Here is a 15,352-nt window from a genome sequence, read left to right on the forward strand (position 1 = left end):
CTCATATTCTCATCTTGACACTATTATGTAGAACAAAAATGTTTAATTTAAATAAAGTATTTTTATTATATTTTTCATTTTAGCACTGTATCTAAAATGTAATCTCTGCAACCAAGGCCATAAAGATTTCTTCATCTTACAGGAATTTCATAGCTTTCCATTTTATATTTATAGCCATGGTTCATTTAAAAATTTTAGAGTTATTTTCTTACATGTATGAATGTTTTGATTGCACATATGTATGAGCACCACATGAATAACTGGGGTCTCAGGAATTAGAAGGGGCCATTGAATCCATTGAAACTGCTGTTACAGACAGCTGTTAGCCACCATGTGGGTGCTAGGAGTTGAACCTGTGTCCTCCATAAGAACCATAGTGCTCTTAACAACTGAGCCAATTCTCCAGACCCTATGATTAATTTTGAATTAATTTTTGCAAAGAATATTTAGGTCCCTTGCATAGATTCATTTTTATATATAAAATTTCAGTTGTTTCTTAAAAAACCACATTTGGTCCATTGTAATCATTGTTTGTTTGTTGTTATTAAATTTTTAAAATTTATTTTACACATCAACTACAATTTTCTCTCCTTTCTCTCCTCCTGTTCCCTCCCCATACCTCCTTTCTATCCCAGCCCCAACCACTCCTCCTCTGTCTCCATTCAGCAAAGGATAACCAGGCTATAATCCACAGCACAGAGAAGCTAGATAGGTAATCTTTTTTTTTTTGACAGATCCACTGACAACATTTATGCCATGTGCTTATGAACTCTGTTCTGTTCCAATAGTTTGTTCTCTTATTTCACTTATATCATAGTCTTGACCAGTATAGTTTTAAGTCTTGAAGTAACATAATGTCAGCTCTCCAACTTCATTTTCTCTTTTAATTTTCTTGGAATTGTTTTATTATTTTATTTGGATCTTTTATCTCTCCATATATACTTTAGGTTTTGGGCTTATTGTTTGTTTGCATGCTTGCTTTGGTATAGGGTCTCACTATAGAGTCTGCCTACTTTGGAATTTGTTATTTAGATCAGACTGGCCTCAAAATCATAGAGCTCTGCTTCCTCTGCTTTCTGAGAGCTGGAACTACAGGGGCATGTAATATGGTTAGAATAAATTGATTAATATCCAAAGTAATTGTTGACATTTTTATTTGAATTGCACTGAATATACACACCAAAGTGCTGACATTTTTACAGCACCAGGGCTTCCTATCATGTGGATATTTCTTTACTTAGTTTTACTCAGGTTTTGTTTTTTTTTTCTTTTTATTATTATTATTTTTTAATTTTATAATTTTTAAAAGATTTATTTATTTTTTATGTATACAGAAGAGGGCGCCAGATCTCATTACAGATGGTTGTGAGCCACTATGTGGTTGCTGGGAATTGAACTCAGGACCTCTGGAAGAGCAGTCAGTGCTCTTAAAGTCTGAGCCATCTCTCCAGCCCCTTAATTTTATAATTTAATTTAATTTTACATATCAGCCACAGATTCCCCTGTCCTCCCTCCTCCCACCCCCATCCCCACCCTCCCCCCATTCTCATCTCCTTCAGGCAAGGACTCCCCTGAGGATTCATCTCAGCTGGTAGATTCAGACCAGGCAGGTCCAGTCCCCTCCTCTGTAGATGTAACTGTCTTGTTAAATAAGAAACACAGAGCCAAATACAGAGTTAATAGCCAAGAGGTCAGAGCAATAGTTGAGAGCTGAAAACCTTACCCTTCCCTGCTGCTGCTCTTTCCTCTCTGCAGGAGAGCTACTTCCTGTGTTTTTCTCTTTTTTTATAGACTTTCTGTTCTGCCTTCTCATTGGTTGTAAACCCAACCACATAACCTCCTTGTCACTGCCTGTCTGTACAGACCTCCAGGTCTTCTATGGTTGGTATTGAGATTAAAGACATGTGTCTCCATGCAGGCTGTATCCTTGGACACACAGAGATCCACCCAGCTATGCCTACCACCGCCCAGCTTCTGCTATGGCTTGCTCTGACCCCAAAGCAACTTTATTAATATACAAATAAAATCACATTTCAGTACAAATAAAATATCACTATACTCCTCCCTTCACCCAGGCCAAGCAAAGTGTCCCAGCATAAGCCCCAGGCTCCAAAAAGCCAGCTCACACACTAAGGACAGGTCCCAGTCCCACTGCCTGGTGGCCTCGGAAACAGTTCAAGCTAATCAACTGTCTCACTTATCCAGAGGGCCTGATCCAGTTGGGGGCTCCTCAGCTGTTGGTTCACAGTTCATGTGTTTCCACTAGTTTGGCTAGTTGTCCCTGTGCTTTTTCCAATCATGGTCTGAACATCTTTCACTCATACGATTCCTGCTCTTTCTTACCGATGGACTTCCGGAGCTCCACCTGGGGCCTGGCCATGGATCTCTGCATCTGCTTTCATCAGTCATTAGATGAGAGTTCTACCATGACAATTAGGATGTTTGACTATCCAATCACCAGAGTATGTCAGTTCGGGCTTTCTCTTGACCATTGCCAGTAGTCTATTGTGGAGGTATCTTTGTGGATTTCTGGGCTCCTCTCTAGCACTTTGCTACTTCATATTCCCATGGGGTCTTCATTTATCATGGTCTCTTTTTCCTTGTTCTTCCTCTCTGTTCTTGATCCAGCTGGGATCTCCTACTCCCCTAAGCTCTCTTTCCCCCAACCCTTGTCCTTCATTACTTCCTCTCATGTCCAGTTTGCTCATGTAGATCACATCCATTTCTTTGTTGTTGAGTGATCCCTGTGTCTTTCTTAGGTTCCTCTTTACTAGGTAGCCTCCCTGGAGCTGTGAGTTGCAGTCTAGTCATCCTTTGTTTTACATGTAGTATCCTGTGAGTACATACCATGTTTGTCTTTCTGAGTCTGGGTTACCTCATTTAGGATGATTTTTTTCTAGATCCATCCATTTGCCTGCAAACCTCATGATGTCATTGTTTTTCTCTGCTGAGTAGTACTCCATTGTGTATATGTACCATCTTTTCTTTATCCATTCTTCAGTTGAAGGGCATCTAGGTTGTTTCCAAGTTCTGGCTATTACAAACAATGCTGATATGAACATAGCTGAGCAAATGTCCTTGTGGTATGATTGAGCATTCCTTGGATATATGCCCAAGAGTGCTACAGCTGGGTCTTGGGGGAGATGGATTACCAATTTTCTAAGGAAGCACCATATTGATTTCCAAAGTGGCTGTACAAGCTTGCATTCCCACCAGCAGTGGAGGAGAGTTCCCCTTGCTCCACATCCTCTCCAGCATAAGCTGTCTTCTGTGGTTTTGATCTTAGCCACTCTAACAGGTGTAAGGTGGTATCTCAGAGTCATTTTGATTTGCATTTCCCAGATAATTAGGGATGTTGAACAATTCCTTAAATGTCTTTCAGCCATTTGAACTTCCTCTGTGGAGAATTCTGTTTAGTTCTATAGCCCATTTCTTAATTGGACTGTTGGGCATTTTGATGTCTAATTTCTTGAGTTCTTGATATATTCTGGATATCAGCCCTCTGTCAGATGTGGGGTTGGTGAAGACCTTTTCCCATTCTGTAGGCTGTCGCTTTGTCTTGTTGACTGTGTCCTTTGCTCTACAAAAGCTTCTCAGTTTCAACAGGTCCCATTGATTGATTGTTTCTCTCAGTGTCTGTGCTACTGGTGTTATATTTAGAAAGTGATCTCGGTGCCAATGCATTCAGGAGTACTTCCTACTTTCTCTTCTATCAGGTTCAGAGTAACTGGATTTATGTTGAGGTCTTTGATCCACTTGGACTTAAGTTTTGTGCACGGTGACAGATATTTGTAGCCTTCTACACATTGACATCCAGTTATGCCAGCACCATTTGTTGAAGATGTTTTCTTTTTTCCATTGTACATTTTTGGCTTCTTGGTCAAAAATTATATGTTGATAGGTGTGCGGGTTAATGTCAGGGTCTTCAATTCGATTCCATTGGTCCACATGTCGGTTTTTATGCCAGCACCAAGCTGTTTTTATTACTGTAGCTCTATAGTAGAGCTTGAAGTCTGGGATCGTGATGCCTCCAGAGGTTGTTTTATTGTACAGGATTCTTTTGGCTATCCTGGGGTTTTTTGTTTTTCCATATGAAGTTGAGTATTATTCTTTCCAGATCTGTGAAGAATTGTGTTGGTAATTTGATGGGGATTGTGTTGAATCTGTAGATTGCTTTTGGTAAGATCGCTATTTTTACTATGTTAATCCTGCCTATCCATGAGCATGGGAGATCTTTCCATTTTCTGACATCTTCTTCAATTCCTTTTTTCAGGGACTTAAAGTCTTGTCATATAGGTCCTTCACATGCTTAGTTAGAGTAACCCCAAGGTATTTTATATCATTTGTGGCTGTTGTAAAGTGTGATGTATCTAGGATTTCCTTCCCAGCGTGTTTGTCTATTGTATATAGGAGGGCTACTGGTTTTTTGAGTTGATCTTGTATCCTGCTATGTCGCTGAAGGTTTTTATTAGCTGCATCAGTTCCTTGGTTGCATTTTTGGGGTCACTCATGTATACTATCATGTCACCTGCAAATAGGGAGAGCTTGACTTCTTCCTTTCCAATTTGTATCCCCTTAATCTCTTTGTGTTGTCTTATAGCTCTGGCTAGAACTTCAAGTACTATATTGAATAAGTATGAGGAAAGGGGACAGCCTTGCCTTGTTCATGATTTTAGTGGTATTGCTTTGAGTTTCTCTCCATTTAATTTGATGTTGGCTGTTGGCTTGCTGTAGATTCCCTTTATTAGGTTTAGGTATGTTCCCTGTATTCCTGATTGCTCCAAGACCTTTATCATGAAGGGGTGTTGGATTTTGTCAAATGCCTTTTCTGCATCTAGTGGTTATATTGTGTATTACATTGACGGACTTTCGTATGTTGAACCACCCTTGCATCCCTGGGATGAAGCCTACTTGATCATGGTGGATAATTGTTTTGATGTGTTCTTGGAGTCTGTTTGCCAGAATTTTATTGAGTATTTTTGCATCAATATTCATGAGGGAGATCGGTCTGTAGTTCTCTTTCTTTGTTGCATCTTTGTTTGGTTTAGGAATCAGGGAGATTGTAGCCTCATAGAAGGAGTTTGGTAATATTCCTTCTGCTTCTATTGTGTGGAACAATTTAAAGTGTATTGGTATTAAGTCTTCTTTGAAGGTCTGGTAGAATTCTGCAGTGAAACCATCTGGTCCTGGGCTTGGGAGACTTTTAATGACTGATTCTATTTCCTTAGGGTTATTGGACTATTTAAATTGTTTATCTAGTCTTGATTTAACTTAGGTATGTGATACCTATAGAGAAAATTATCCATTTCTTTTAGATTTTCCAGTTTTGCGGAGTACAGGTTTTTGAAGTATGACTTGATGATTCTCTGGATTTCCTCATTGTCTGTTGTTATGTCCCCCTTTTCATTTCTGACTTTCTTAATTTGGATGCTCTCTGTCTTTTGGTTAGTTTGGACAAGGGCTTGTCTATCTTGTTGATCTTCTCAAAGATTCAATTCTTTATTTCATTAATCCTTTGTATTGTTCTCTTTATTTCTATTTTATTGATTTCAGCTCTCAATTTGATAATTTCCTGGCATCTCTTCTTCCTGGGAGACTTTGCTTCTTCCTGTTCAAGGGCTTTCAGGTGTGCTGTCAAGTCACTAGCATGAGATTTCTCCAGCTTCTTTATGTGGGCATTCAGTGCTATGAATTTCCCTCTTAGCACTGCTTTCATAGTGTCCCATAAGTTTAGGTATGTGGTGTATTCATTTTCATTGATTTCTAGGAAGTCTTTAATTTCTTTCTTTATTTCTTCCTTAACCCATTGGTGATTCAGTTGAGCATTATTCAGTTTCCATGAGATTGTAGGATTTCTGTAGTTTTTTCTGTTGTTGAAATCTAACTTTAAACCATGGTGGTCTGATAGAACACAGGAGGTTATTCCAATTCTTTTGTATCTGTTGAGATTTGCTTTGTGGCCAAGTATGTGGTCGATTTTAGAGAAGGATCCATGGGGTGCTGAGAAGAAGGTATATTCTTTTTTGTTTGGGTGGAATATTCTGTAGATATTGATTAATTCCATTTGAGCCATAACATCAGTTAAGTCCATTATGTCTCTGTTAAGTTTCAATTTGGCCGATTTGTCCAGAGGTGAAAGTGGAGTGTTGAAGTCTCCCACTATTAATGTATGGGGTTTTATATGTGATTGAAATTTTAGTAATGTTTCTTTTACATATGTGGGTGCCCTTGTGTTTGAGGCATAAATGTTCAGAATTGAGACTTCATCTTGGTGGATCTTTCCTGTGATGAGTATGTAATGTCCTTCATCATCTCTTTTGATTGATTTTAGTTTGAAGTCTATTTTGCTGGATATTAGGATGGCTACACCAGCTTGCTTCTTAAGACCATTTGATTGGAAAGTCTTTTCCCAGCCTTTTATTCTTAGGAGGTGTCTGTTTTTCAATTTGAGGTGTGTTTCTTGTATGCAGCAGAAAGATGGGTCCTGTTTTTGTATCCATTATGTTAATCTGTGTCTTTTTATAGGTGAAATAAGTCCATTGATATTAAGGGATATTAATGACCAGTGATTGTTCATTCCTTTTGTTATTTTTATTTTTTGGTGGTAGTGTGTGTGTACTTCTCTTCTTTGGGTTTTACTGCTGTGGTGTTATCTATTGCCTGTGTTTTCATGGGTGTATCTGCCTTCCTTAGGTTGGAATTTTCCTTCTAGTGCTTTCTGTAGGGCTGGGTTTGTGGATAAGTATTGTTTAAATCTGGTTTTGTCTTGGAAGGTCTTGTTCACTCCATCTATGATGATTGAAAGTTTTGCTGGGTATATTAGTCTAGGCTGGCATCCATGGTCTCTTAGTGTCTGCACTGTATCTGTTGAGGTCCTTCTGGCTTTCAAAATCTCCATTGAGAAATCAGGTGTTATTCTGATGGGTTTGCCTTTATAAGTCACTTGGCCTTTTTCCTTTGCTGCCCTTAATATTCTTTCTTCATTCTGTACATTTAGTTGTTTAATTATTATGTGGCGAGGGGACTTTTTGGGGGGGTCTAATCTATTTGGTGTTCTATAGGCTTCTTGTATCTTCATAGGTATTTCCTTCTTTAAGTTGGGAAAATTTTCTTCTATGATCTTGTTGAATATATTTTCTGTGCCTTAGAGTTGGTATTCTTCTCCTTCCTCTATCCCTATTATTTGTAGGTTTGGTCTTTTCATGGTGTCCCAAATTTCTTGGACATTTTGGGTCATGACTTTGTTGGTTTTAGTGTTTTCTTTGACCAATGAATCTATTTTCTTCCGTATCTTCAACACCAGAGATTCTCTCTTCCATCTCTTGCAGTCTGTTGGTTATATTTGCCTCTGAAGTTCCTGTTTGTTTACTCAGATTTTCTATTTCCAGCATTCCTTCTGCTGGTGTCTTCTTTGTTGTTTCTATTTCCCTCTTCAGGTCTTGGACTGTCTCCCTTGCTTTTTCATGATTTTCTTTCAAGGACTTATTGTTTTCTTCTGCTTTAATTGTCCTTTCCTCTAGTTTTTTTTATAGCGTTCTTCCCATTTTTTGTTTGTCTGTTCCTCTACTTTATTTTTGATTTCTTCTATATAAGGCTCTAGCCTCTTCATGATGTTGCTTATAAGGTTGTTTTCTTCTGCTTCTTCCATTCCATGATGTTCAGGTCTAGCTGTTGGAGAAGGGCTAGGGTTCGGTGATGCTGTATTGCTCTTTATTTTGTTGTATGTACGTCTGCCTTGACGTCTGCCCATCTCCTCTTGGGTTCATTCTTGGTCTTATCAGTGTACTTGGTCCAGAGAGAGCTGACAGATTAAGGAGTCCCTGGGGTCTCCTTATTTTGTCCAGATGGGAGCTCCTCTTGTCCAGATAGGAGATCCTCTGGTCTCTTGTCCAGATGGGAGTTCCTCTGGTCTCTTGTCCAGATGGGAGTTCCTCTGGTCTCTGGTACAGATGGGAGTTCTGGGACAGGATGGAAGCCAGGTGCTGGTCTCTGATTCTCAGGAAGTGGCTGGGGTCTCCAGCAGATGGGTGTGGGGGCAGGGTGTGGAGACTGCAGAGTCTGCCTGCAGTCTTGGAAAAGGGAAGCCTTCCCACAGGGCCTGCTGATTGGCCAGAAACTGGGGCCAAGTTTGGCAGTTCCTCCCGGGATGGCCTGTGTCCAGCGGTGGGACCCAGGGGCAGCTGCCTCTCTGACTATAACCCCAGGCACTCACCTCTGGTCCTCAAATGTCATTTTTGTATATGTTCACACAACATGATTTTTCTTCCTTAGTAACAGATTATACTGACTTTTTTCCAGATAAACTAACCTTTGCATACCTAGAATAAATCTTACTTCATCATGGTGAATAATCCTTTTTATAAATTGTGATATTCAGTTTGTTAATATTTTCTTGAGGCTTTTCATCACTATGTTAATGAGAGTCATTGGTTTTTAGTTTTCTTGTTGTATCTTTATCTCTTTTTCAAATTCTGAAAATGCTGGCACCTCATACAATGATTTAGGAAAAATTCTTTCTGTATCTACCCTTTAAAAGAGATTGTTTAAAATTGGTATAATTTCTTCTTTAAGCATTTAGTAGTCTCCAATTTGTTTTTGTTTTAACAGTTACATACTCCTTGGGTGCTTGATGCCTAGCTTCATCCATTTTCCTGTGTAGTTTAGAGCCAAACACTTATTGCTAGTTTTTATGGTGTGATAGACAATGATGCTTCTTTGATTAGGGATCACCAACATGGCCCTGGTCAAGATCCTTGTTAGTAAAGACACACTTCTCTTCTACTTCTAAGTGCTCTTTTATTGGAGGTGTAATTAACCACTGAAACATATATGATCCTAATTCTCTTCATTTATCTGATTTGTGGTCTTTGAAGAAGAAATTCCACATGTGTGACCAAGTGCCTGGTTCTCAAGCATGGAACAAGGACTCTTCTTACATGAGCAATATGTGTGTGGTATAACACTGCCCATGAGAAAGTAGATTAATATGTTAAACATTAATATGTTTAAAATATGATCAGTACTATAGACGTCTCACCTGCAGATGGATTATATTTACTAAAATCAATTTCTCTCAGTAATGAAAGTTTTTCTTTTGCAATTTCTTTTCATATTGGATGTAGCATGAATCTTAAAAGTACTTATTAATAAAATTAAACCTGAGGCCAGTTATTGGGGTGAATGCTGGAAGGGCAGAGAAGCAGAACAAGCCACAGCTATCTCACCTCGCCAGTTCCCCAACTGATCCTGTTTCCTCTGACCGGAAGCTTCTGAGTCCTCATCCAGAATGAATTTCAGCTAAACTGTGCTGCTCAAAAGCCTAAAAACTTAACCCGCCAAATGCTTCTAGTTCCTGTTTTTCATGCCTTATATACCTTTCTGCTTTCTGACATCACTTCCTGGGATTAAAGGTATGAGTCACCATGCTTGGCTGTATCCTTGAACAGATGGATTTCTGCCTCTGGAATGCTAGGATTAAAGGTGTGTGCTACCACTGCCTATCCTCATGTTTAATATTGTGGCTGTTCTGTCTCTGACTCCAGATAAGTTTATTAGGGTGCACCATATTTCAGGGAACACAATACCACCACATATCTATCATTCTCTTATGAGCTGAGTGAGAAAAAGAAGTGCTGTCATTTAGCTTTGTCTAACTCCATCACATTGCTCTGGTGTCAAATAGGTTTTATGGACCAGAAATCCTGAAAAGCAACTGTGTCTGAAAAGGCTTATTCAATTTTGTGTTTGTTGATCAACTGATGGGAGATGTTGCAGGTTCAAAGTCTAATTACAATTTATCATTGGGCTATCTGTACCCCCCCCAATAGTCATTCCTTACTCAGCTCTGTATTGGACCTAACATCCCATGACTAACAGATAAAACCTTTTAAAATATATCATCAAACCCTAGATTCCACCAATAAAAGGGCTAAGAATGTCATCAGGCAGCATCTCAGGACTATAGCTGAGATTTCTCTACTTGGCTGTAACCATCTTTCTGATGTTATGTTAAATGCATTTAAAAGGTACCTTGATTCATGACTTTCTTTGTTCTGTTACTATAACAACTTCATGAAACTACTTCCCCAAGGGAACATGGAATTTGGGATTACCTAAATCTGTGTTGCTGGTCCATGGTCACTCATATTTGTCTCCAGATTGAACAATGTCTTATCCCCTTTGAGATGAGAGTTGTGTTTTTGTGTGGATAGTTTCCTCAACTGATGGTAGAATCTTTTATCTCACTCATCTCCAGCATGTCAAAATAGTATCCCTGAAACAAAAAGATTTTGCCTCTACCCTGGCAAAATGCAAGAATCAAAACCAGATGTGTGTAGTTTAAAGAAAAAAATATTTTCCTTATCTGTTTTTGCTGCTTCTGGTTCACAATGGAAACCTGGCTTCCTTTGGCCTTAGGGATTTATTTTTAAAAATCCCTTACATGCTTTGCTCTTTATATGAAGATTTTAAATTTATCCAAAGTGAATTCACTACTTTCACTCAAAGGATTTTACTTAATTTAATATGTACATTGTACTTGTGTAGCCACATTAATTTATTAGAGTGTTTCTTTTATCTCTGATTAGGGCTATTTAAATGTACTGTTGGATTTCACTATTAAGATCTCAAACCTTGCCCTTGTGTGGTTGCCCCCCCAGTAGTACTTGGGTTCATGTCCATTTTTTCTTTTACACTTGATTTTTCTTTTACTTGACCTTCCCCACACCACCTCCCCACTGATCCTTACCAGTAAGGAGTGTTGTGAAGAAGACACACTTGATGATGCCAGAGCAGAGTATGCAGCTTTAAGTTGTTACCAGGACATAGGAGTGTTTTTTGAAAGAAGGAGTTAAAGCAAATCACATTCATTCTAGGTGGTTGGTATAGAGGATGGTGAAAAGATTCTAGGGCAGGGAGAGGCTAGAACCAGAGACATATATAAGGGAGTCAGTTTCTTTCCCTTTAATTAGTTATAGAACAAATTATATTAAAGATAAGTGATAGAATAGGTAGATTCCATTTCCATGCATACCTATGAGACATCTAAAGCCAATCCCTTCAGTTCTTTGCCATAGCATCATTTCCTGGTAATCTGGAAAGTTAAATGCTTATTTCTTCAAGAACATAATTGGTTTGTGGTTCTCTCTGTCTCTCTCTGTCTCTCTGTCTCTCTCTCTGTCTCTCTGTCTCTCTCTGTCTTTGTCTGTCTGTCTGTCTGTCTGTCTGTCTCTCTCTCTCTCTGGCATGTGTGCACATGTGTGTGTGTGTGTGTGTGTGTGTGTGTGTGTGTGTGTGTGTGTGTTGCATGCCTCTGTGATATTTGTGTGGTTCATGTATTGGAACTCTTTACACACACACTTCTCCATATTAGAAAATGACATTCTGATAGTCCTGATTCAAGAATAACAGAGTTTATTCTGATTAATCTCATTTAATTTCAATTATTTATCTACTTGCGTCACTTATTCACAATTACTCACTGTCAGAATGCTGAGAACATCTCCAAATGATGTTAATCCCACCAAGTGCTCTTTCCTGGTGTTGATTTCTACTCCTGAATATAGAGGCTACCCAGCAGCAGTGTTATTTGTACTTTTTAAGGCTGTAGTATACTGTAGCCTATAGACTTTGCTGAACATTTCCATTCTATACTCACCAGGTTTCTGATATTCTGACATCCAAAGCCTTGCTGACCTTGTAAGGATTCTCCCTGTGGTGATTTGAATAGGAATGGCCCCATAAGCTCATATATTTGAATGCTTGGTAATTAGGGAGTAGCACTACTTGACAGGGATTAGAAGGCGTAGCCTTGTTAGAGTAGGTATGGCCTTATTAGAGTAGGTATGGCCTTGTTGGGATAGGTGTGGCTTTATTGAGGGTGAGCTTTGGGGTTTCAAATGATCAAGGTAGGCCCAATGTCTTCCTGCTGCCTGCCAATCTAGATGTAAAACTCTCAGCTACTTCTCTAGTTCTATGTCTACCTGTATGCTGCCATGCTTCCTGCCGTGATAATAATGGAGTGAACCTCTGAAAATGTAAACCATCCCTAATTAAAAGTTTTCCTTTATAAGAGGTGTCATGGACATAGTATCTCTTCACAACAATAGAACTTTGACTAAGATGCTCCCCACACCAGAATTAGCCAATTTGTTTTCCAAGTGTGGATTATCAGATCAAAGCACAAGCTGCTTACTAAGAATCTGACATTGTGGAACAAAGTCTGCTTTTCTATTCATCCTGGGGCCATAACAGACAGCTAGAATACCTTACTGAAGCCTCGCATGAGTACTCCTTATTCTCAGCATAAGGAAGCTAAGGCAAGAGGATTAAGAATTAAAGGCTATAAATTCAAGACTAGGACTCAAAAGAGAGAGAAAGAAAAAAACAGCAATGAGAATAAAAGTAAAAGACTGAAATTATCCAAAGTCACCCACCCCATACCTGCCCACCTTGCTCCTGTTTCATTGCTCTGAAAAGTTCCCTAACTTCATTTCTCCCTCCTGCTACCCCACATAGTCCTTTAAGACATGTGCCTTTCCTTTGGGGGAACTGAAAGAAATTCTCCCTTCTCGAGCAGTCATCACCTGCTTCAGTGGACTCATGGTATCTAAATAACAAAACTTAATTTAATTTAAAAGCTTCTTCCTGACAGGTATGGTGGCATACACCTTTATTCTTGGACAGCCAGGGCTACATAGTGAGGCCAAGTCTCAAAACAGCAACAACAAGCTTCTTCCACAGATTCTCTTCTCTTTGATTCTCATTAGAAATCCTGCCTGTAATTTTTCTCATATCCCTAACATCTGTGAGAGGAAAGATAGGGACTTTCTTCTGAGCCTGGATATTCCAAGCTAACAATCCTGTTGTGTCTTTATGGGCCATAAAGACACCAGGCACTCTACTTCTCTTCCTGACTCCCCCTCATCTATCTATGCTGATTAGAATTACAATATCTGGCTCAGTAGGGATGACTGATGACTAAATGAGGGCACATAGGTCACTCATCTAGGACTGAACATGATACATACAAGCTCCTTAGTAAACTAGGAGCCCCCTTTGACATCTGCTCCCTTGTCAGTATATTTATTCACCAATGACAACTCTTGGAGAAAATCTGTGGCTGAGACCTTTTCAGCCTTTGCTTTCAGCCAACTGAAGCCTTTTATTTCACACTTCATAAGTGCCTTTCATACTCTGCCAGGCTTAGAGAGTGAAATTTGATGAGACACTTGGATTTGATACTCTCTAAACTCTTACCTAGGTCTCATCTGAGTGTTCCAAAGAGAATAGAAACTGCAGCAGAGCCCAAGTTCCAGCTCCTTTGTGTGACCTGAAGTATATGAGTTAGCCTTGGTGAATGCTGAAGTTGTAATTTGCAATACTAACACAAAGGCTGAAGATATAGCTTAGTACTATAAGTATGAAATTGCACAAAGCCTGTATTAACTGAAGCCCTCTTTTGTGAAGCAGATAGGATGATGTACATGAGGAGTGCAAAGTGTGGAGGAATCCAACCTTGGGAAGAGCTGTAATGAATACACAGAAGGCAGCTGGTATTGCCCGGTATCATATCATTACTCAGCAGTATCTTTATATATTATATATATATATATAAATTATTGTGTGTGTGCACACATAAGTATGCACACAAATGCAGATACCCACAGAGGTTGAAAGAGGGAATATGATTCCCTGGAACTTTAGTGACAAGGTGCCCTACATGGATGGGTGCTGTGAACAGAACTCAGGCCCTCCCCAAGAGCAGTATGTGCTTTTAACTATGAAGCCATCTCTCCAGCCAAAACAATGTGCCTTGTACTTCCTAATATTTCTTGTCTGAAATTTACCTCTCACTCTTCCATCCTTCCTTTTATCCCTTACTTGAATGGTTGTCCTCAGAGCCCAGCCTGAATGATCTTCTCAGAGATCCATAAAGAAAACCAGTGACTGCTGGTTGTTGTTGGTGGACACCTTTAATCCCAGCACTTCAGAGGCACAGCCAGGCAGATCTCTGAGAGTTTGAGGCCAGTCTGGTCTATAGAGTGAGATCCAGGACAGGCACCAAAGCTACACCGAGAACCCCTGTCTCAAAAAAGAAAGGAAGATCCAGCTGGGATCTCCTGCTCCCCTAAGCTTTCTTTCCCTCAAATCTTGCCCTTCATTACTCCCACTGTTGTCCAGGTTGTTCATGTAGATCCCATTCATTTCTCTGTCATTGGGTGATCCCTGTGTCTTTTCTAGGGTCCTGTTTTCTAGGTAGCCTCCCAGGAGTTTTGTAGCGGTCTAGTCATCTTTGTTTTACATCTAGTATCCTCCTATGAGTGAGTGCATGCCATGTTTGTCCTTCTGAGTCTGGGTTACCTCACTCAGGATGATTTTTTCTAGATCTATCCATTTGCCTGCAAACCTCATGATGTCATTGTTTTTCTCTGTGGAGTAGTACTCCATTGTGTATATGTACCATATTTTCTTTATCCATTCTTAGGGGAGCAGGAGATCTCAGCTGGATCAAGAACAGAAAGGGAGAACACGGAATAACAGACCATGATAAATGATGACCACATGAGAACAGGAATAGGCAGAGTGCTGGAGAGGTCCCTAGAAATCCACAATGATACATCCTCTGTAGACTGCTGGCAATGGTCAAGAGAAAGCCTGATCTGACCTAGTGTGGTGATCAGATGGCCAAACACCCTAACGGTTGTGCTGGAACTCTCATCCAATAACTGATGGAAGTGGATGCAGAGATCCTTGGCCAGGTCCCAGGTGGAGTTCCAGGAGTCCAATTGTTGTGAAAGAGGAAGGACTGTAAGAGCATGAATTGTTGAGACCAAGATTGGAGAGGCACAGGGACAAATAGCCAAATGAATGGAAGCACATGAATTATGAACCAAAGGCTGTGGAGCCCCCAGCTGGATCAGGCCCTCTTGGATAAGTGAGACAATTGAATAGCTTGAACTGTTTGGGAGGCATCCAGGCTGTGGGACCAGGACCTGTCCTTAGTGCATGAGCTGGCTGTTTGGAACCTTGGGCTTACACAGGGACACTTTGCTCATCCTGGAAGGAGATGACAGGACCTGCCTGTACTGTATCCACCAGGTTGAACTGAATCCCTAGGGGAGTCTTGGCCCTGGAGGATGTGGGAATGGAGGGGAGGGGATGGGGGGAAGGTGAGGGCGGGGGCGGGAGGGGAGAGGACAGGGGAACCCATGGCTGATGTGTAAAATTAAAACACAAATATAATTTAAAAAAAGAAAAAAAGAAAGAGAAATGGAAAAAAAGATTATAAAAGAAAAAAGAAAGAGAGAAAGAAAACCAGTGACAATAAAAAGAAAAACTCTCTCTCTCTCTC

Source organism: Onychomys torridus, chromosome 6 (assembly GCF_903995425.1).
Source record: "Onychomys torridus chromosome 6, mOncTor1.1, whole genome shotgun sequence".
Lineage (NCBI taxonomy): Eukaryota > Metazoa > Chordata > Mammalia > Rodentia > Cricetidae > Onychomys > Onychomys torridus.